At 30.9% G+C, this 24863-nt stretch overlaps 1 long non-coding RNA gene across 1 annotated transcript; it reads left to right on the top strand.

Moving 5' to 3' along the window:
• The first annotated feature begins 3775 nt into the window (after positions 1–3775).
• Positions 3776–5417, top strand: LOC131646227 (uncharacterized). Its single transcript, XR_009297351.1, has 5 exons — positions 3776–4363; positions 4468–4554; positions 4717–4874; positions 5005–5115; positions 5192–5417. It is a non-coding gene; the product is annotated as an uncharacterized LOC131646227 (long non-coding RNA).
• Positions 5418–24863: the final 19446 nt, after the last annotated feature.

Here is a 24863-nt window from a genome sequence, read left to right as displayed (position 1 = left end):
GTGCCCATGTGGGGTGTGAGCGATGAGGCAGTAGTCGTGTGCCCATGTGGGGTGTGAGCGACTAGAGGGAAGTATCAAAGAGAGAAGTCATGTGATATGATTCACGAATTTTGGTACCACATGCATGAGTGTCAGTCCATTCATTGCATTATAGCATGATATAATTGGTTGATTGTGTGGTGGGATAGATGATGTTTATACACTGTTGCTTGCTTGTTATAATAATTCCGATTATATGTATGTTGAATGGATGACAGTTGCTATGAGATTTTATTGCTTATGATTGTATAATGGTTTTTAATTCGAATGAAACTCACCCTTACTTTGATGATTTCAGATTAAGGATGTAGCGGCGTTTTGATTGGGTGAAGATTGCTTATAGGCTAGCCCGTAGTTCGTGTCGAGTCGTGCTTTGATTGTAACACTGGGATCGACTAGTCTTAGCGTTACTTGTTATACTTTGTTGCCATTTGGCTATGGATTTATGTATGGAGTATTTATGTGGAGATGTTCCTAATACTGTTGAATTAAGTTCCGCTGTGCTAAACACTTGTCTGTTATTGGTTAAGTTTTAATAAAAGCATGACAATCGACTTTGATGTTTTATTTATTTTAATAATTGTAGCATCCTTGCTGTTGAATTACTCTGATTATTGTATATTTCCGCGGGGGTTTAGAAGGGTGTTACACTATACATACACTTGATTTTTTTACACTATAGATATATCGTAGGTTTTTCTAAGCATGATAAACATTAACACAAAATCCAAGAGAAAAAAGAAAATTATTTTAAAACAAATGTACACTAAACATGACTCCCTCCGTCTCAGATAATTTGTCGCAATGGTCCACTCCACACAGATTAAAAAACATTAATAAATGAAAGAGGGAGAATGGTGATTGTACCAAATTATCCTGGTTGACTTTTGGTGTATTAGAAATAACATTAATATTAAGTGAGAAAACAATAAATTAAGAGTGTTTATTAGAGGATACAATTGGAAGATTAAACATAATTGCATTGGTAATGTAAAGTGACAAGTATTTTGGGACAATTTTTTTCCAAATGTGACATTTATTTTGGGACAAAGAGAGTATATAAATATGGTGTTGATGTTACTTGTAGTGTAATCCCTCCATTTCTATTTATAAGCAAATTTTAATTTTTTTAAGGTTCATTAAATAATTGTTGTGTTTATCCTACAAATAGTCCAAATACACCATTTATCCAATGAATCTAAAAAATTTAAATTTGTTTATAAATAGGAATGGAGAGAGTAAATTCTAACATATATATATATATATATATATATATATATATATATATATATATATATATATATATATATATATGGCACATGTCATTTTTTTAAAACCACTGTAAAGATAAAGATAGCATAACTATAAAGTTAAAGATTCACAACTCTTTTTGACCCCTTAGAATATAGAGCTCTTTGGTTTTTATGAGGTGGAGAATCCAAACCTTTGGTTTCGTTATGCTTTTCTCATTTAACTATGCAAGTTTTGATATATTTGTTTATGTTACAATAAACATTTATAAAGTTTTATCTCTACTTTTGAAATTGTTGTGATATGTTGTCGCTACCGCGAAAATTAACAGAGTCGCCACTAACATATTTATCCTGAAAAGGAAGGGAATGCCAGCAAACCACAAAAACAAAACAACGGTCTCACGACCAGAGAAAAAGGGTAAGGGAGTCGGTTACGCGAGGGGAAGGAATTAGCACCCCTCGCGCCCATCGTACTCGATGGTATCCACGTCTGTGCCTAAAACTATGGGTGTGTAACAAATCTACGCTAATCTGGACTAAAATGAATGCAAAATGTAGGGAAAAGAAAGGATTGTGCTCGCACGGGCCCTACCCCGCTGCCTACGTATCTGTTTTGCAGAATCAGAGCTACCGTAGCTCGGCTAACTAATTTCTGTTTGTTTTGTGTTTTTCAGGTGAACGAGTTACATTCACACTCTGCTGCTCGACCCTTGGAGACTTATGCCGGGAATGGAGCGGAAATAACAAGCTCTTAAGAAAAGAAAATCAAAGAGTGTGGTTTGTGTTTTAAAGAATGCATGAGGAAAGCCTAAGCTAAGGGGGGAAAGCTTGCTACCTAATGTTATCATACAAAGGGTACATGTCTAAGCTAAGCTATCAACCTACGAGGGAAAAGGGAAGCAAACAATAATATCACACAAACGAGCATCCGCTCGTAAAGCAAACAAACCAACGGCACTGGCCGAGTGGTAGAAAAGCGGTCCCGCCATAGCCAAGGGGAGCAACTCAACCCAAGTCAACCAAGCATTAGACCTCGCGAAAATGATCGGGCCATAGACAAGAGGGCGGACCCCTCTCAGCAACCAAGCCGTCACGGATCATAAAGGAAAACGGTGCGTGCGTACACCGAGCATCAACGTCGAGCGACGCGAGCTATAGGAAAGGCGGGGGTCCGGCTGCATGAACCCTTTTCCTGACATACTCGATAACAAGATCTTGTGCAGGTTCAGAAGCGAGCGACGCGTAGCGTGCGCATACCAAACGGACTCGATGAGACTAGGCGGGGGTTGATAGCTAACCCTTTCCGCGTGCCTTCCATGAGGACTTAACGGAGTGCCATATAGGACTTATTACACCGTGACTCCCTGCCGCAAAGCACAAATGTAAACACACCAACAAAAACAGAGCCTCTTTCGAGGACTTGGCCAGATGCATGTCTAGGTCCTACTTCTCATGTTAAAGGATGATGCGAGAAAGCAATAAAAGGGACAAGGAGACGATACCGAACGGATAGCAAATCCGCAGTGAGCTGGCAAGCGTGAGCGGAGAAGTCCGAAGTACTTCGCGTAAGCCATCATCCAGCAAAGCCAGGAGTCCAGTATAAGCGTCAAAGCGATGCGGTGTGAAAATAAATCACAACCGCTATGTGGTGCGTGTAAAACACAACCACACAAGCAACCTGCAAGAAATACAATCCAGACAATACAGGAATATACATCTCAATGAATGAGAGATCAGATGAATCGCATCGGGAATAATTTCGTATCCCACAAATAAAGTGGAACACAACACAAGTCAAGTCACACCGGAAGCGAGTTCGTGTCCCATAAATAAAGTGGAACACGAAGCAATCGAATGCCCTCTCGAAGTACCTCGCACATCTCAACAACCAAATCAGTAATAACAAGGAGGCATGCACCGACCATATAAAATACTAGCAATTAAGTTCTAAATGAATTCTAAAAGAAAATCTAGCAAGATTAAATTGTTTTTTATGGCATTTTTATCTAAAACAAAAGAACAAAACTATGTACGAAATATTAAATCTAACACGAAAAATAGTACATGTTTTTATTATTTTTATCATGTGAAAATATAACAAAAAGTATTGTTTTTATGTCATTTATTATGCTAAAAATAATGGAAAGCAAACTAGTTAAAAAACTAAAACTAATGTGAATTTTATATGAAACAGAGGGGTTTAAGTGTGAAAATCATGGTGTAGATAGGGAAAAGGGCGCAGGGCCCAGGGACTAAGCCCAAACAGATGGTTTTTGTTCAGTTTTTTCTCTTCAGCCAAAAAAAACTGTGTCGCTGGACTCTAAGGGGAGGTGCGATACATAGTTTCACATGAGGCCCATGGAATATGATCCAACAACAGTTATTCAGATTTTTCCATCAGATTTTATTAATTAATATCTCTCAATTAACATTAAAATCTAACTAAATCTACTAATCACCAAATTAAACTCAGATTAATCAAATTAAACAATAGAAAGAGGATTAGGTTTACATGTTTGTGACTATTGAAGTCCCTGAACGCATAAACTCTCTTCCTCTCATCCACGGCCGCGGCAGTGCTCCAATTTCCTCCGGCGAACCTCCGTCTATCCTCGCCGTGGAACAAAACCGGAACGACCTCCTCCCTCATCTCGCTCTCTCGCTTACTCTCTGCTCTCTTCCGATCTCGCGAACCTCCTCTCTTTCGACCTCGTCCCTCCTTCGCTCGATCTCCTTCTCTCATTTTTTCGTTTCTGAATCGTGATGCTATTGTTATTGTTGTCCGCAGGTGAGGATGCGATGCGAAGATGACGATTAAAATTGTTGTAGATGTTGATTGAGGCGGTTCTGACTCAGCGAAGAGAAGCTTCAATTGATGTTGATGATTCGGTGCGATTTTGTTGAAGCATAATGAAGATGATGATGAAACGTCGGTGTTCTTGAAGCTCTACAAGTCGATCTTGCTATGGTAGAAGAAGATGATGCGTGAACGGAGGTTGTTATGAGGTCGAATCGGTGACGATGATGATGGAGATTGAAGTGGAAGTGTTGATAAACCGAAGAAGATGAAGGTTACGTTTCTTTTTATTGCAATTTTCTGTTGTTGAAGATGAATAGAGAGAGTTGATTGAAGATTATGGAGAATGATGCTTCCATCGTGATTGTTGTGTTGCAGGTGAAGAAACGGCAAGCTTGTTGAAGGTGATGGTGATTGAAGAGCGAGTAGAGATGATTCGGTTCAGAGAGAGCGTCGTCCAGAGAGGTTGTTACGATTTCGGTTATTCTCCCTTTTTTTCTCAATTTTCGATTCTCTCTTCTTTTTCTGAGTTTTTTTTGTGAATTCAAGGATTGGTGATGAAGAAGATTGGTTATGGTTAAATCTGTGATTGAAGGTTGATATCAAGGTTGGTGATTATGATTGCAGGTTGAGAAAGATGTGGTTGAAGGTTGAAGTTATTGAGATTCGATGATAATGAGTGAATTGAGGAGAATTCGGTTGAGAGTTGAAGAGAGTATGAGGATTCAAGAGTTTGTTGAAGAATCACTGGAGAGAAAGTGGTTTCGTTCAAAAGTTTGTTACAGGTGATTTCTCTCTTTTTTCTTCTCAGTTTTCAGTTGTGAACCCTTATTAATCTCCTTTTTCACTGTATTAAACTTCTGAATTTTTGAACCGGTTTTCTTTCATTTTCTGAACCGACCATTTCCCTTGCAGTGATGTTGGTTCAGTTTTCATTGAACCGGTTCCCCTGACATGGCTTGAAGCTGCAAAATTTGACCATAAGCTTCAGGGTGATCGATGAATTCGGATTTTGGCCACCGATTTGTAAGCTTGGTTTTGGTTTGAGACTGTAGGAAATTACTCTCTTTTATGAACTGATTTAGGTGAATGGTCTATGCAGGATTTTTCCTTTAACTTTGCCGGTTCGATTTCGGATTTTTCTTTGATGCAGTTGCACGGTTGGTTTTGTATCAAAAGCACCATTGAAGGGTGAATAAAGTGAAGAGGAATTTTGAGAATAGCAATTTTCTTCTCTTTTTTTTTTTTTTGGAATAAACTGGTGTAATCTTTTTGTAATTTTGTGGCCATTTCTATCTTGTAAGAAATATTGAATGGATATTTGGATGAATGTGAATGATATTTGTATTTTGAAATTCTGAGTAATGAAGAATCTCTTGAATAAAATCAACTTGTAAGCTCTTTATCTCAATTTGATTACTTTTCGAACATTCCACTTCAAAGTGTAATGAACGAATTCTAACCAACTTACACCTCCAATGAACCTCTAAATCGATTCAATTTTTGATGTCTTGATTTATTAATAGAAATGCCTTGAACAATCTTTGAAGACGAATTTGACTTTAAGCATAAAAGCAAACTCAACACACAATCCAATCAAACACTCAGATGATAACTCTTTATTATTTTCTTCAATTTTTGGACGACGAAATAAACGTCATTTATAACTTATAGCACAAGAAAGAGGGCAAATTTTGGGGTGCAACATATGTAATAGCCTAAAATATCTTCTGAATTGCTATAGGATTTTTAACTCTGGCATGGATGAAGTTGCTGCCTAAAATTTATTTTACAAATATTCCTATGTTCCCAACCATGGAAATCATAACTATGGAATATTTGAAGGAATTTTCTGTTATTTGTAAAATATTTGAAGTTTAAAATTTAGATACTGTACTATACTGAAAGGTTGTAATATTTGAATTTTGAAGGCTTAAATTTTTGTCTGATGCAAAATAATGTTAAAAATTGAGCTATTTATTATATTTGAAGGTCCAAAATTTATATTTAATATTTATTTATTTAAAAAAATTATTAACATTAATATAATTTAATCAAACAAATCGATCCATTTTAACCGATAAACCGATTAAACTGAATCCGATCAAACCGAATAAAAATTCGGCCGGAATTAGGCCTAACAATTACATCCATGGTTTCAAACGGTTCAACACATTGGGCCCGAACCCATCCCAAACCGACCGATGTCCACATTGATTATCATTCATGAAATTGTGTAACCTTTTTAAAAAGAAAAAGCCTACATGGTCATGTCATCCACATTGTAGTGATTATCCTTCATGAATTTGTGTAATCTTTTTAAAACCTCAACTATTTAAATTAGAGGTATGCTATACATACACTCAATTTTTCCACACTATAGTTACACCGTAGGTTTTTCAAAGCATGATAAACATTAACACAAAACCCAAGTCAAAAAAGAAAATTATTTTAAAACAAATGTACACAAAACATGACTCCTTCTGTCCCGGATAATTTTTCGCAATGGTCCACTTCACAGATTAAGAAACATTAATAAATGAAAGAGAGAGAATGGTAATTTTACCAAATTATGTTGATTAACTATTGGTGTATTAGAAATAACATTAATATTAAGTGAGAAAATAATAAATGAAGAATGTTTATTAGAGGGTAAAATTGGAAAATTAAATATAAAATTGCATTAGTAATGTAAAATGACAAGTATTTTGGGACTTTTATTTTCCAAATGTGACATCTATTTTGGGACAGAGAGAGTATATACATACGGTGTTGATGTTACTTTTAGTGTACTCCCTCCATTTCTATTTATAAGCAAATTTTTATTTTTTTAGGTTCATTAAATAATTGTTATGTTTATCCTACAAATAGTCCAAATACATCATTTATTCAATGAATCTAAAAAATTTAAATGTGTTTATAAATAGGAATGGAGAAAGTAATTCTAACATTTCTGTTTAAATTATGATATATATATATATATATATATATATATATATATATATATATATATATATATATATATATATATATATATATATATATATATATATATATATATATATATATATATATATATATATATATATATCACATGTTATTTTCTTAAAACCACTGTAAAGATAAAGATAGCATAGCTGTAAAACAAAAGATTCACAACTCCTTTTGACCACTTAGAATATAGGGCTCTTTGGTTTTTATGAGGTGGAGAATCCAAACCTTTGGTTTTGTTATACTTTTCTTATTTAACTATGCAAGTTTTGATATATTTCTTTATGTTACAATAAACATTTATAAAGTTTTATCTCTACTTTTGAAATTGTTGTGATATGTAATAGCCTAAAATATCTTTTGAATTGCTATAGGGTTTTTAACTCTGGCATGGATGAAGTTGCTGCCTAAAATTTATTTTACAAATATTCCTATGTTCCCAACCATGGAAATCATTAAGGGTGTAATCGGATCGGTTTGGACCGGTTTTTGGTCCCAAAAAAGTCCGAATCGATGATATCTTCATTGGTTTGGTTTGGTTCGATTTTTAACCTTTTTCAAAAATGGAACCGAACCAACCTAACCGGTTTGGTTCGGTTTGGTTTGGTTTGGTTGATCGGTTTACAAAGTTGGTTTTCAAAACATTTTACTCATCAGTGTATTTTCCATAATCATGGTTTTCGGTGTATTTTATGCTATTAATTTTTAAAATAATTTATTTCTTGTAATTTATTTCATGCTCTATTTTTTCAAACAAATTACAAGTTCCTCTTGATCTATGTGAAACAATGACATAATTTTCTATTGCATCATGAAATAAGTTCACGATCATACATAAAAGTTGACACTTGGCATTAGAAGGTTATAAAAGGATTTGAAATCTCAAGGAGGAATGTAAAGTCATTTCATCCCCTCGTTGAATGGAGATGCCAGAATCTTACTTTCGGGGTGATGATAATGAATTCGAGGGCGAATTCCATTTAAGGGGGAGAGAATGTAACATCCCTATATTCATAATGGAATTGTTAGAAACATAATGGAATTGTTAAGAATGAACCATATGGCAAAATTGTGATTTCCACTAAGTTGGGGGGGCATCATGGACACTAAAGACTAAATGCATGGAATATTAAGTCTTGTTTGGTGAAGGCTCATACTTGTCACCACCAAAATAGAATTTTTGGGAAAAAGGAACATAGAAGCTAGTGGGAGAAAGAAGGGATCATGTTCATCCTTTCCATTTTCGCAACTCATGGACATCCTCCACTGAATCAGCCATAACTTTCTACTCACAACTCCGATTCAGGTAATTCTCAAAGATTCGGATTCTACACAAAATTTTCTTTGATTTGATATATTACTTCGTTGCTGAAAGTGTTTTAATGATGGAGATATATGGGTTTAAAGATTGGAGATCTATGCTGAATTTGGGTAAACATGGGGTTACGGGTTTGATGGAGATGAAGGTGAATCTTTGGTCAAGAAGAGAGTTCCATGGCAGCAAAAACATCATTCTAACCTCCATTAAATCCAAGGCGAGTCCTTAGATAGGAACTTGGGGAATTTGCATACAATGGTTATATATGGAATTTAGGGATTTTGAGAGATATCCATGAATCCATAATGCTAAAACATGCTATGTGATAATTATTGGTTGTTTGTGATGCCTATTATCATTGTATGTTGTAAATTGTCACATGCAGGTGGTAGTGAAGGGGTTAGAGTACCCCATTGTAGAACTGATACGTTCTGCATTTTTCTACAAAATCGCTTCTCCGCTAAGCGGATGTTCTTCGTAATTTTCAGTAAATCGCTAGCCCGCTAAGCAGACTCAGGTCGCTTAGCGAATGCTGTTTTCAAATTGAGAAGTATCGCGAGCGTGCTAAGCAGACTATGGTCGCTTAGCGGATACTGTTTGATGCAGAAATTTTGTTTTCTTCCTTTGAGTGCAGTTTGGTCCCGTAGTCGGAACCAGACTCCTCCCCGACTAATAATGCATACCTGTAGACTATATGCGATGCCCGATAACATGAAATCTCAGAACTTTATCCGATTATTCATATATGTGTGTTATGAATAAAATTGAGTATATTAACCCAATTATTCATGATTACTCCTTTATGCTTAAACATGAATACAATGACGTGATGAACTATGAGTAATTGCTGATGCTCGTTGTTTCGGCTAAACATTCGGGATTAATTGCATTGTGTGATTTGACGCTTGTTATGCATGTGTATACTTGAATCGAAGCGGGTCGGGTACTAGGTTGATTTATGACTCGGGCTTTGTGATCAATGAGTCATCCCGGGATTTGTGATCAATGGGACAGCCCTGATCGTGAATCGACGGGCTCACACCTGAGCTACCGTTGTTGTGTGCATGTGAGGGTCGCGGGGCATTTCCCACTTGGTGTTAACACACATGCGTGCTCGGTATGGTGGGGTTATGAGGCCATGTAGTCTAACACATAATCAATAACTCACCTCTAGTGAAGTCAAGTAGACTAAGCACTAGGCTTTCACCCGGTGGGCACATGTGTCAAGATGGCGTTTTGTTCTTGGTGTTAACATAAGTGCGTAAAGATGGCTATTGGGACAATGACGCCATGTCGGCTAAGGTCATCTCGCGGCCATTTAGGCTTGTGCGAACCTGTCTAACCATTCTAGCAGTGTGCTTCTACAAGTCTCTTGACGATAGACATGGGTGTAACTCATCGATGATGCGTTTTTATAACCTAGTAGAGGCATTAATGCGCTTCTGGGTTCTCGTACATGGGTATGGGTTTGCATACTGTTTGTTTATACAAATTGTGTATTTGTGACATGATGAACCCGATGGTGGACGAATCACTTGTTTGCTCCGTACTTGTACCAGATGTGAGGATAAACCCTAGATCAATGGTGGTTTCAGTTGTGCTGATGCATGTACCATGTAGAACCGAGTGGACCCATAGGATAAGAGGAATCATTGAGATTTAGTAATCTCACCCCAATCATCTTATACTTTTTCAGGTGCAGTTTAGAAGCGTCTGATTGATAGCAGATTTGGATTGAAGAACAGAAGTGGTGATGGCTCGAAGACCTTGTTAGCTCCCATTTCCGCTGTGCAAATCCATTAAAGACACATGTTTTATAATTCTTAGTAGAAATTAATGTTGTATTTTATATGGATCATCTTGTAACTTTGGCTTTTGTATGTACTCAATATCAATTTTAACGTTTCATGCATAATATACTTGTCAGTTATGTATGGGGTGTTACAATTTTATTTCAATTAACCTTCTAACTAAATTCAAAATGTAGGTTGGTGGTTGTGCGTAAATCTATGTGTTATGGTTGTGTTCATATAAGTATTTTCCGAGATGGTATGTTTTTTATAATAATTCTTTTATCGATGACTCTCTGCCTTCTATTAACCTTCTAACTCTGTTCAAAATGTTACATGATATGTTATTATATTTGATTATAATTCAATTTTTCATTAAGCACGGCGTTATCTTTTGATTTACATAGCACTGTTGTTTTCTAATCACTAGTTTAAATTTTCTTCAAGCATGACGTCGTCTAATGTTTATAGCATATAGATTATTATAAAAAAAAATGCTTTTGACATAAAAAGATTATTATTGAGTCTCGCCCTCAAAAGTCTTCAATGATCAAGAAAATACGTCAGATAAATGGATTCCTGAGTGTGATGATGAACTCAAACCTGTGATTGGTAAGGTATTTGATACTTTAATAGAAGGAAGTGATTTTTATAAAAATTATGCACATGCTGTTGGTTGTAGTGTGCGTAAGTACGAATGAAATGAAAGATAAAAATGATGTTAGGTGGAAGTATTTTCTTTGCTCAAAAGAGGGTTTTAAAGAGGTTAAAAAGATAGACTCGTCTGAATTACTTATTAGTGAAAATAGTTTTTCTAAATATAGAAAAAGAAAATTGACTCGGGAGGTATGTAATGCAAAAATTGTTTTTAAGAGAACTATTGAGGGTAAATATGAAGTCTCCAAATTTTATGAAAGTCATTCACATGGATTAGTCACACTTAGAAAGAAACAATTTTTAAGATCAGCCAAAAGTGTAAACAGTGTTCATAAGAGTATATTGTTTTCTTGCGGTAGAGCTAATGTGGGGACTTCAAAAAGTTATCAAATAATAAAGGAGCAGGTCGGGAGCTATGAAAATATAGGATGCACACAACGAGATTTGCAAAATTATTCAAGAAATTTAAAAGAATTGATCAAAGACTCAGATGCAGATATGTTTATTGATAATTTTAGAATAAACCGTGAGATGAACCCTTCATTTTTCTATGATTATGAGTCTGATAATGAAGGAAAGCTTAAATATGTATTTTGGGCTAATGCACTATTAACAGATGAAACAAATGAGTCGTTTGTGTGGTTGTTTGAGGCATTTTTAAAAGCAATGGGGGACATAACCTTGTTCTAATAATAACAGATCAACGTTGGATACAAACCTGTTCTATAAGAAAATTTTACTTTCTACCCTACAATTATACCAATACCCCTACACGGAAAAAATTTGGACTAAAATACCCTCTTATAAATAGTATATATTTTAAAATTTTTAACTTTTTTCTTACATTTAAAAAAAATTTCAAAACATCCAAAAATATATAAACCGGAACACTTTTTCAAAGTCTTCCGGTTTAAAAAGACACACCGGAACACTTAGAAAAAGAGTTCCGGTAGTTGTTTAAGATGATGGTTGTAGCTACATTCCGGAACACTTATTTAAAGTGTTCCGGTGGTTTAATTTTTTTAAAAAAAATTTAGTCTTTAGGCAACGGTTATAAATTGTTGCCAAAGATATTTACCAACAGAGAAAAAGTGTTGCCTAAAGTGATTGTTAAATCCACACGTTGCACTTTTTAATAACTATACTTTAGGCAACAGTTTTGACTATTTTCCATTCATTTTAGGCAACGGTTTTAAACCGTTGAATATAGTCTAGAATTATTAAAAAAAAGAAACCATCGGAACACTTTAAATAAGTGTTCCAGTATGAAACTTCAAACATCTTGAAAACTACCGAAACTCTTTATTTAAGTGTTCCGGTGTGTTTTTTTCTAAACCGGAAAACTTTGGAAAAGGGTTCCGGTTTATATATTTTTAGGTGTTTCAAATTTTTTCTGAAATGTGAGGAAAAAGTGAAAAATTTTAAAATATGTATTATTTATACAAGAGTATCTCGCTCCAAATTTTTTTCATGTAAGGGTATGGGTGTAGGGGTAGAAAGTAAAATTTTCGTTCTATAATTAGGGGTGGACAAAACCCATAGCCCAAGGAAAATCGAAAAAAAATTATGGAAATGCCCGTTTATAAGGTTGGATCTTTTGATTGAGTTATATTTATTATTTTCTAAGTTATGTGGTTGAATTATTTTCTGACCTTTTTTATTGTGATTTATTTGAATGCATGTTTCCAGGTCCCTGAGCTGAAGGTGTAAGGGTTTGTATTATATTTTCTAACTTCGATTAGGTTTTTAGATTTTTAGTTTTTTTAATTTAGGGTTCTAACAATTTTTTTTTACTGTGATTCAATTTCTCTAGTCTCACATCTGCATGTTTTAATTTTCTGCATATTCCATACTCAGCTGAAGGATGAAGAGGAGGATGACTTGAATTTCAAATTAAAACTAGTAACAAACCCGTGCGTTCGCACGGGTTCTGGTACGGTACACGCATTTGTTTTAGATGTATATTTTTTAATAAAAAAAAATTATATTAAAAGTAATTAATATTTTGTGGAAAAAAAAGAACAATTAACATTAAATTGTGTCTGAAGAAAATTAGGAACAAAATTGAAATCACCAAAATTAAATTGTGTCTAAATAACCTTTTGTAATTTCACGTTCCCGTTAATAATCAATATTTTGATCAGTAACTTCATGTTCCCGTTAATATTTAATATTTTGCTCAGTAACTTCGTTCCCGTTAATTTCAAAATATTTTGATTAGTAACTTCATGTTTTCGTTAATATTCAATATTTTGATCAGTAACTTCGTGTTCGTATTAATATTAAATATTTTAGTCAGTAACTTCAAGTTCCCGTTAATATTCAATATTGTGATCAGTAACTTCATGTTCCCGTTAATATTCAAAATTGTTATTAGTAACTTCATGTTCCCGTTATTATTCAATATTTTAATCAGTAACTTTAGGTTCCCGTTAATATTCAATTTTGGGATCAGTAACTTTATGTTCCCGTTAATGTTCACTATTTTGATCAGTAATTTCATATTCCCTTAATATTCAATATTTTAATTAGTAACTTTAGGTTCCCGTTAATATTCACTATTTTGATCAGTAACTTCATGTTCCCGTTAATATTCAATATTTTAATCAGTAACTTTAGGTTCTCGTTAATATTCAATATTTTAATCCGTAACTTCAAATTTTCGTTAATATTCAATATTGTGATCAATAACTTCATGTCCCCGTTAATAAAAAATATTTTAATCAGTAACTTCAGGTTTCCGTTAATATTCAATATTATGGTCAGTAACTTCATTTATAGACTTCATTTAGATAAATAATTAATTATTTCGTGTATAAAAATATTTATATCAATAATAGATTTTTTCTCGTATACCATTTTTAGATTAAAAGTATTTAATCATAAATACCATTTATAGACTTCATTTTTGTTTAGGTATGATTTACAAATGTTTCGATCAATAGTAAATTTCGTATATAAAAATATTTATATCTATAATAAATTTTCTCCCGTATACCATTTTTTAATAAAAATATTTGGGTCATAAATACCATTTTTTCGTAAACAATAGATTTTTTTTCCGTATACAAATATTATTTTTGTTTAGATATCATTTACAAAATTATTTGGATCAACATTAAATTTTCGTATATTAAAATATTTAGATCATTAATATATATTTTTTCCTGTATACCATTTTTGGATCAAAAACATTTGATCATAAATACAACTTCTCGTATATAAAAATATTTAGGTCAATAATAGATTTTTCCCATATACAGACTTCATTTTTGTTTAGGTATCATTAACCAAATTATTTGGATCAATAGTAAATTTCGTATATAAAAATATTTACATCAATAGTAGTTTTTTCCTATATACCATTTTGGAATAAAAAATATTTGGATCATAAATAACATTTTTCATAAATAATAATACAAATATTATTTTTATTTAGGTATTATTTACAAAAATATTTGGATCAATATTAAATTTTCGTATAAAAAAATATTTAGATCAATAATAGATATTTTTCCTATATCATTTTTGGATCAAAAATATTTGATCATAAATACCATTTCTCGTATATAAAAATATTTAGATCAATAATAAATTTTTTTCCCGTATACAGACCTCATTTTTGTTTAGATATCATTTACAAAAATATTTGGATCAATAATAAATTTCGTATATAAAAATATTTAGATCAATAGTAGATTATTTTCCCGTATATCATTTTGGAATACAAATATTTGGATCATAAATACAATTTTTCGTAAACAATAGATTTTTTCCATATACAAATATTATTTTGTTTAGGTGTCATTTACAAAAATATTTGGATAAATATCAAGTTTTTGTATATAAAAATATTTAGAACAATAATAGATTTTTTGGCCTATTCCACTTTTGAATAAAAAGTATTTGGATCATAAATAACATTTTTCGTATATAAAAATATTTAGATCAATAATAGATTTTTTTCTCGTATACAAACTTCATTTTTGTTTAGGTATCATTTACAAAAATATTTGGATCATTTGTATATAAAAATATTTAGATCAATAGTAGATTTTTTTCCGTATATCATTTTTGAATAAAAAATATTTGAATCATAAATACAATTTTTCGTAAATAATAGATTTTTTTCGTATACAAAAATATTTGGATCAATATTAAATTTTTGTATATAAAAATATTTATATCAATAATAGATTTTTTTGAATAAATTTTCCCTGTATATTATTTTTTATTAAAAAAAATTCGGTCATAAATATCATTTTTCGTATATAAAAAAATATATATCAATAATAATATTTTTTATAATATTTTTTTGGAAGAAATAAGTCAGAAAGTGATGAAATGAAAAAAATAGAGAATTGAGAGAGATATGATAAGTTTGATAAAATATAAGAGTTGTATTATTTTAATAATAAAATTAAGAACTTTTTGGCGCAAAGACCAAAAAAGCACAATTTTAATGTGGTGTCAAATAATCAAATAAGGATATTTTTGACTTTTCCACAACTATTAATTTTCTTATATTATAGATTAATAACTTCATGTCCCCGTTAATAAAAAATATTTTAATCAGTAACTTCAGGTTTCCGTTAATATTCAATATTATGGTCAGTAACTTCATTTATAGACTTCATTTAGATAAATAATTAATTATTTCGTGTATAAAAATATTTATATCAATAATAGATTTTTTCTCGTATACCATTTTTAGATTAAAAGTATTTAATCATAAATACCATTTATAGACTTCATTTTTGTTTAGGTATGATTTACAAATGTTTCGATCAATAGTAAATTTCGTATATAAAAATATTTATATCTATAATAAATTTTCTCCCGTATACCATTTTTTAATAAAAATATTTGGGTCATAAATACCATTTTTTCGTAAACAATAGATTTTTTTTCCGTATACAAATATTATTTTTGTTTAGATATCATTTACAAAATTATTTGGATCAACATTAAATTTTCGTATATTAAAATATTTAGATCATTAATATATATTTTTTCCTGTATACCATTTTTGGATCAAAAACATTTGATCATAAATACAACTTCTCGTATATAAAAATATTTAGGTCAATAATAGATTTTTCCCATATACAGACTTCATTTTTGTTTAGGTATCATTAACCAAATTATTTGGATCAATAGTAAATTTCGTATATAAAAATATTTACATCAATAGTAGTTTTTTCCTATATACCATTTTGGAATAAAAAATATTTGGATCATAAATAACATTTTTCATAAATAATAATACAAATATTATTTTTATTTAGGTATTATTTACAAAAATATTTGGATCAATATTAAATTTTCGTATAAAAAAATATTTAGATCAATAATAGATATTTTTCCTATATCATTTTTGGATCAAAAATATTTGATCATAAATACCATTTCTCGTATATAAAAATATTTAGATCAATAATAAATTTTTTTCCCGTATACAGACCTCATTTTTGTTTAGATATCATTTACAAAAATATTTGGATCAATAATAAATTTCGTATATAAAAATATTTAGATCAATAGTAGATTATTTTCCCGTATATCATTTTGGAATACAAATATTTGGATCATAAATACAATTTTTCGTAAACAATAGATTTTTTCCATATACAAATATTATTTTGTTTAGGTGTCATTTACAAAAATATTTGGATAAATATCAAGTTTTTGTATATAAAAATATTTAGAACAATAATAGATTTTTTGGCCTATTCCACTTTTGAATAAAAAGTATTTGGATCATAAATAACATTTTTCGTATATAAAAATATTTAGATCAATAATAGATTTTTTTCTCGTATACAAACTTCATTTTTGTTTAGGTATCATTTACAAAAATATTTGGATCATTTGTATATAAAAATATTTAGATCAATAGTAGATTTTTTTCCGTATATCATTTTTGAATAAAAAATATTTGAATCATAAATACAATTTTTCGTAAATAATAGATTTTTTTCGTATACAAAAATATTTGGATCAATATTAAATTTTTGTATATAAAAATATTTATATCAATAATAGATTTTTTTGAATAAATTTTCCCTGTATATTATTTTTTATTAAAAAAAATTCGGTCATAAATATCATTTTTCGTATATAAAAAAATATATATCAATAATAATATTTTTTATAATATTTTTTTGGAAGAAATAAGTCAGAAAGTGATGAAATGAAAAAAATAGAGAATTGAGAGAGATATGATAAGTTTGATAAAATATAAGAGTTGTATTATTTTAATAATAAAATTAAGAACTTTTTGGCGCAAAGACCAAAAAAGCACAATTTTAATGTGGTGTCAAATAATCAAATAAGGATATTTTTGACTTTTCCACAACTATTAATTTTCTTATATTATAGATTAATTGATTGAGGTGAGGGTGAAAAAAGTCTATTATTGTTGACAGAATCATATATCACGCATAGCAAAAGAATAATAATATAAAACTATATTGATACTACATTGGTTTGAGAAAATAAATATTAAATAGTAGCAACATGCATTGAATGACATGAGGATGAAGCTACTCTGCCAATCCTTATGAAAATAGATGTTAAATTGTAACACTGAACGATGCACAGATAGTTTCAAAATTAAAGGAGAATAGTAATGAAAGTGATATAAGTTATCTTAGTGTGCTATTAGTGGACAATCAGTTGCTTTCAACATGTTATATAAATAAATAACATGGAGGGTGATATAATTTTCCAACGTTCACTGATATGAACTTTTTAATAATTCTAAAAACTTTTAATAAAATAGATCCCATTATTATTCATATTAATTTATATGAAAAATGATATGATGATGTCCAAATGGAGTTATATATTTAAAGTAAAATCTAAATATTCAATGAAGAAATCTATGTTTAAGTTAATTACAGGCCATACAGTTCACACAAAATGTCAATATCAATTCAAATGCATATACAAACACATTGCAAGAGACCAGATAATTGAAATTAAACTACAACAACCATTTTCCCGAAAGCAATTTAGTATTCAAAAGTATCCTGAACATAATTAAATCCTACAAAATCTAACACATTACTATTCCTTTACTTATGATGTTTTAAAATAATATAGCATGCCTTAAGAATTTAGGAAAATTGGAGGAATTAATTAGTTGAATAAACCAGTTTTAGGAGTGATCCAAGCACACCTTTTCTTGGATTGTTAGCCATCAAGAGGAGGGGATTCTAACACACCTTCAGAAACAACACATTTTAGCTTCGACACAAACCGCTTCCTTGTAAAACCATACTATTAGATCAAGTCAACCTTCCAGTAAAAGCCCAGCTATGAAATGAATCAGTAGACACATTATACAAACACAGAGCATTCATATACAAATTAGAATGCAACAACTGCTCGTGTCGGCGGAGCACTAAAGAAACACTGGAAGAATGTGACTGAGGAGAAGCATTTTTCTTCTCTCTAGCTTCACCGCAAACAAAACAATAGCTTTACCGCAGACAAAACAATAACTTTACCGCAAACATATAAAGGTTTTTTCAGTATTGAATAAAGTTGTACAAATCGAATCTACAGAGACTACGCAAGTTTACCAAGACTCTCAAGTTTGACAACTTATATAAGAAGCATCGTATATAGTTATCAACTAATGAAATGTAGTAAAAAATATTAAATAGAAACCAAAATGATACAAAGAAAAATGGTGCTACCTAGGCCTTTTGATTGGGAGATACATGACACCAAATAACAGACACACAATTAACAACTAATGTCAAAAACTGGTGTTTGATATCATCTTCTAAAGCATATGTTAGAGTTTTTCTGTCAATAATCAGTGCATGTGCAACATGTGGGTCTTCTCGAGCTTCATCAATTGTGAGGAATCACTGATTTGAGTCAAGATGTTGCCTTTGATTACCTGAGAGGTATGCCTATCATTAGATGAAATCCATGTCTAAATAGTAAAAATGTCTACTAAATCTTAGCGAAATGAATACCTCTTTTCCCAACATTGATTAGTGAATTTGAATTTGTAGTAGAGATACACATTTGCTTCATACCATATTGAAGCAAACTACATGAATATCTGCACCATAAAAAAACAATTATCCAACTCATTTAAATTTAGTAAATTCAAGCTTAAAATTGAAAATGCATATAGCATTATGAAGTTAAATAATTCATAGTAGGCATACTTGTTTCCATTCATAGATAATCCATTAAATATGATACTACACAACCAGGAAATAATGAATGTCAAAGTTTAGAGAGGAAAGTTAAAAGTCTCTCTATAACAACTTTTGTGTTAATGCAAGGTCTTCAATAAAAATAAATACTCCACTTGCAAATAAACTATTGCTCCTCGTACCAACCCTTGTAAACTTCGCAAATTAAACTCCAACTGCAACCATATTTGAAAAACCTGCAAATCTGCCACCTTTAAGTACCCTTCCAAAATTACTGCATACACAAAATAAGCATTTGATCCCTATGTTATATTTGAAAGAATAGTCAATCAAAGAATAGAGATTGATTAACAATAAATTTGACAGTATCAAGGCCTATAGAGCAAACAATTTCTTGCTATTAATTCAACATGTTAGCCTACATAAATACGAACATGATAAAGTTCCCTGATAAATTACAGGCAACATACCAGGAGTATCATAAAAAGGCAGTGATCAACAATGAGCCACTTAGGTATGTTAATAAACTACAACCCAATGCCAGATCCATAGAAAAATGCACATAGATTAATGGTTATAGCAAGCATCAATCACACACATGTCATCATCATCATCATTACTCATTCCCCGTAACTACTGCAAAGTCTACATAAATAATAAACATCTGTTAACCAAAAGAATTTTAATGTTTTGCAAGAATTAACAAATAATGTAGGGGAAAACACCTTTTTTACATGTGCAACATAAAAAAAACTCTCAGATCTTACAAATTGAAGGAAAAATGTTTTAACACTTACATTGATTCAACATTGGGAGCATATGATGGTGAAAAAATTCTAAAATTTCAATGTCAGGTATGGAATCAATGTTAAAAAAAAATCAAACACAGATCTCCATCTATTTGCTCGCTTGGAAAAAAAATCAAACACAAGTGTGAATATACAACTCAAAAGCATATCTCCATCTATTTGTTCGCTTGGAAAAAAACCACAACCCGTAAGAATATGCATCTAATATAAAGAATATGAACATAAAAGGTCGAATTTCTTACCACATCAAACATAGATTTTTATACCATCATCGTTTCTGGTGTATAGAACCCTAAAATCTGAACATATATGTACGAAGAAGAAACCCTAAAATCTGCACATATAAAATATCAATTAATATATACACAAAATATATGCAAATTTTTTGGAGCTTTACGATAGATATATCACCGCAAAATCGCCGAAAAACGTTAAATCTGTCGCCATCAACTCTTCGCTTGAAACAAAACCATAACCCATAAATAGATCTTCATCTTCTTCGCTTGAAATTGAATCGACGCCCTAAAAACAACATAAAAGTTTCTTTGAAATATTGTGGATTTTGTCTAAGATTCATAGGTAGACAGTGGAAGATGATAAAAGTTGAAGTTGAGATGAACAATGAGGAATGTGAGGAGACCTGAGTTTCAAGGTGAGAGAGAAGAGAGGTGGCGTGTGAGCAACATTGACATGTTTTGGAGTACAGAAATGTGTTGTCTTGGGTAAGTGTGAAACTGTTCACGCTAAAAATGGTTTGCATTTCAAATATTGTATTTTTTTCTGTTAGCATTTAGTTGTAAGTGAACTATCAGGACAAAACTTTTTGCTTTTTGTACACAAAACCAAGTAAATATGTTTGACTTAGAACCAATAGTACAATTTGGTTGCAAAAAGTATTTTTTGGACACAAAATACCCCCATATTGATAAGGTGGAGGGCAAAGACAAAAGGTTAAATTGGTGTTTTTCAGAGCCATTAATTTTCTTATATTATAGATAAATTGGTGTTTTTCAGAACCATTAATTTTCTTATATTATAGATAAAAAATATCTTATTAATCCCATTGTTCTTAATCATTTAAAACATTACATGATGCTTGTAAAAATTTAGTGAAGTCTCGTGTTTTCTAAAAGATGGTTGTTATGTTACATCAGGTTGATCATGTTGATGGAATTTCAATTGGTAGAGGTGCTGCATTGATGATACCATTCTTGTTTCCTTTTCTTAATATTAGCACAAAGTTACTTAATATGTACCTCTCTAAATTTGAGAACACCTTCACATGTTCCATTGCACTTTGAATTGGTTTCGAAAAATTCAGTTTTTAGCCAATATAAAAACTGGTTTTACCTTCAATATGTTTAACATGATGCTTGTTGAAGCCATTGATCCAAAATTGTTCAAGAATTAAATGTATAGTCAATTTTCATTAAGAATTAGCTTATTTAGTTTTCAATTTGTATTATATTGATATGTTTAATTTTAACATGATTAATTTAGTCTATTATTAATGTTTATATTTTGTATTATTGATTAAGCTTTTAATTTGTGTTTTCTATTAATATATCTAAATTTGAGATAATTCAAAGTTGTGTGGGTCTCTTTTATGAGTTTGACTTGTTAACTTCTAATTCAAATCTAAGTAATTGGTGTTTGATGTATGATTTTAAATATTACTAGGAGAAGACGCATGCGTCCGCACGGGTAAATTAAATCTTAAGATGAATAATATATTACAAATGCAAAACAAGAAATTTAAAAATATGTTAATTTAAGATTCAGAAAACATAGTATAGATGAAATGAATCTATATATAGTAACTGTGTAAAAAAAATATGGAAATGCAATAGTCATTCATATCATACAAGTATGACTAATAACTATAAATATTTACAAATATCATGCATAATTATAAATATTTATAATATTTTGTTGTTTTAAAAAAATGTATTGTGATGATAGTGTCCCGTGAAAATAGTGAGTTTATGATAATTATAAATATTTATTTTGTTGATTAAAATTAAAAAAAGTATTGTGGTGATAGTGTCCCGTGAAAATTTCTTAGATGAATAGTTTTTAATTTTAATTGATATATAATTTATTTAAATGTAATTATAAAATATGAAATATAGTATTTTTAGATGAACAGTTATTAGTGAGATAGAGAAAGTAAAAAAGTAACTATATTTTTATCACAATAATTATTTTTCTTTTAAGATTTAAAAATAAAGTAATTATTTGACACATACAACCAATAAATACTCTTATATTTGCCATATCATTTCGGTATCGTAAAACAAATTGGAATTTATTATGATGTGCATGCTCCTCATTGAGTACAACTCTAGTTTTGCTTTATCATTTAACTATTAACAATGTTGGATGATTTGCCAACTCTTTTTTCCAATTTTTAAAGGCGTTTCAATTACAAGTTAAACTAATACTACAATTTAGTACTATATTATGCATATTGAAATTTAAGTTGTTTATGAGTGTGAACTTAAAGTAAAATATGAACAAAAACATAAATTGGTCTCAATAATACAACCAAACTAAATATTATAAGAAGCTGTATTCTCATGTCCCAAGAAAATTGTTTCTGCATCACTTTAATTATTCTCATGTCCCAAGAAAATTGTACTGTGATAGTAAGAAGCTATATGTTGGAGCTTCACTCTAGGTTCTATAAAGCAAAAGCTATAATTTTTTTATAATAATATAGAAAGAATCTATGATGTATAAAACATTTACCAAGATATAACTTGTCTTGTCAAACATGTGTCTAAGTTTCCAATATATATACCATTACAGGAAACACATAACTTATCTTGGATGGGCAAATATTCATCAATCTTGTATAAACAAATATATAGTCACCAACTTGAACAGTTCTGCAACCAAAGTTTTTTTTTTTTTTTTTTTTTTTTTAAGGCTTCTGCAACCAAAGTTGCCAAAGTAGAGTGATGACAGTAGGATATTATGTGAATGAATCAGTTATGGCTGTTATGCATATTTTTTACAGCTAAGTTCAGAATTTTTAACTTTACGTAAAATTAAATAACAAAAAGTAAGTAAAAGTACAACTTAGTAGAGAGTTTTAACATTTTAAGCCTTGTCACATAAAGAATAGCTCAAATGTACAATACTTTTTCTCAAAATCCCCTAAAATCTGGCTTTATAAGGCATAGATTTTTCACAAGTACAATAAATTTGTTCAAAATCCCTCTAAAATATGGCTTATTGTCCATTAGGTATTGTAATAATTTAGCTTTGTTAATAGTCTATTAGACAGTACTTTACCTAGTCCAGTGGTTTCTACAAGAAAGGAAACTTATTGATTTTATGCTTTTTTTAGTATATATAATAAGGTAAATCTACTCATCATAGCTAGGGAAAAAGGTTAAAATAAAAGACATATTAATCTTTAGATGACTACTTTATTTAGATGACTACTGTACTTTTTTATTGTTGCAAAATACTGTAATATATGTTTTTTCTTACAACCCCAGCAAAAGAAGCAAACTGAAGACTACATATCAACATTGGCATGTACTACATTAAACACTTATGCAGCTTTACCAAAACAACATAACCAATACACTTTCCTAGATAGCCAATGTACTATATCCTTAGGCCCTTCCACCAAGTTTAGAATCCATCAAAGCAATTGTAAAATATGTAACCTACATTAACATCAAGTTCAAAGACAGAGACAAATGAGCACAAGAATAACTGAATACAAAGTCAGGAGTGTCCATTTTGCCAAGATGAACCACTGCTAGCCAAGAATCTAGAGTATTTAGTACACATTCTTCCACTTTGTTTTCAATAGAAAATGGATAGAATTTTATAGTTTTGATATTAAAATTTGCTTTCTTTTAGTTGCAAAATAAGGAATTTGAATTGATGTTTTATTGCTTGGATAATCCTTTCAAGTTTTTAGTAGTTTCCAGGGGAGGGTCCCCATAAATCTGTGTGAACTACTTCAAATGGTTTAGAGTATACAGTGTGTGTCATTGGTGCAGCTTGTTTGTGTGATTTGCCTAAACAACAAGAACTACAAAAATGCACAGAGTCTTTGTGTGGTATTGAAACATTACATGTGTGTAAAACAGACCTAATAGCCTCAGAGTGAGCATGTCCAAGCCTTCGATGCCACAAGTGAAATTCTGGAATCAGATACGTGATGTCGAACAGAATGTCACGACATTAACTATCTGAATAATTCTGAAATAATGAACAGGAAATAAAACAAATAACACAAGTGATTTGTTAACCCAGTTCGGTGCAAATACACCTACGTCTGGGGGCTACCAAGCCAGGGAGGAAGTCCACTATAAGTAGTATCAATTCAGAGTAATACACATCAAGACTACACCTTTCACTTAATATCTACCCAATGCAACTTCAATCTAAGCTACTTAGACCAGAGATCCTACTCACTCCCCCTCAATCACAGCAGTGATGAATAACACTCAACAAATATGAAAAGAAGACACACTTCAAGGACACAACTTGATCTTGCTTAAAAGCTTCAATCAAGTACAATGGTACTCTTGCTTAAAAGCTTCAAGTACCTCTTACAACACAAAAACACCTAGACCAAGACAACCATCACGATGATTGTTTGGCTCACAAGAAAACTAGGACTCAAAGACTTAAACACAAAAACCTCTTAAAGCTTCACACTGTAACAACCCTAATTAGGTCTGCAGCTTCTTCATAATATATATATAGCCTTCAGAAAACACAGCAGCTGGGCCTTGGATCCAAATTAGTTTTAAACCTAATTAAACTAATTTCCATAAATCAAGGAACCTAAAATAAGAGCAAATAACGTCGTCCTTGAACAGATCATAATCCAATATTTCCAATTAAAGCGCATAGGATCTTAACAGATCACATAACCATAAATAGTAACAGAATAATGCGCAACAGCTACGAATGTCATGACATCGGCCTTGACATCAGGCAAAGGCCTGCAAAAGTAAAACTTCACAACAGTAGAATGCATGTCATGACACCA

This window comes from Vicia villosa, linkage group LG2, assembly GCF_029867415.1.
Source record: "Vicia villosa cultivar HV-30 ecotype Madison, WI linkage group LG2, Vvil1.0, whole genome shotgun sequence".
Taxonomy (NCBI): domain Eukaryota; kingdom Viridiplantae; phylum Streptophyta; class Magnoliopsida; order Fabales; family Fabaceae; genus Vicia; species Vicia villosa.
Note: the sequence above shows the minus strand (reverse complement) of the source record. Positions and strands in the feature narration are given on the sequence as shown.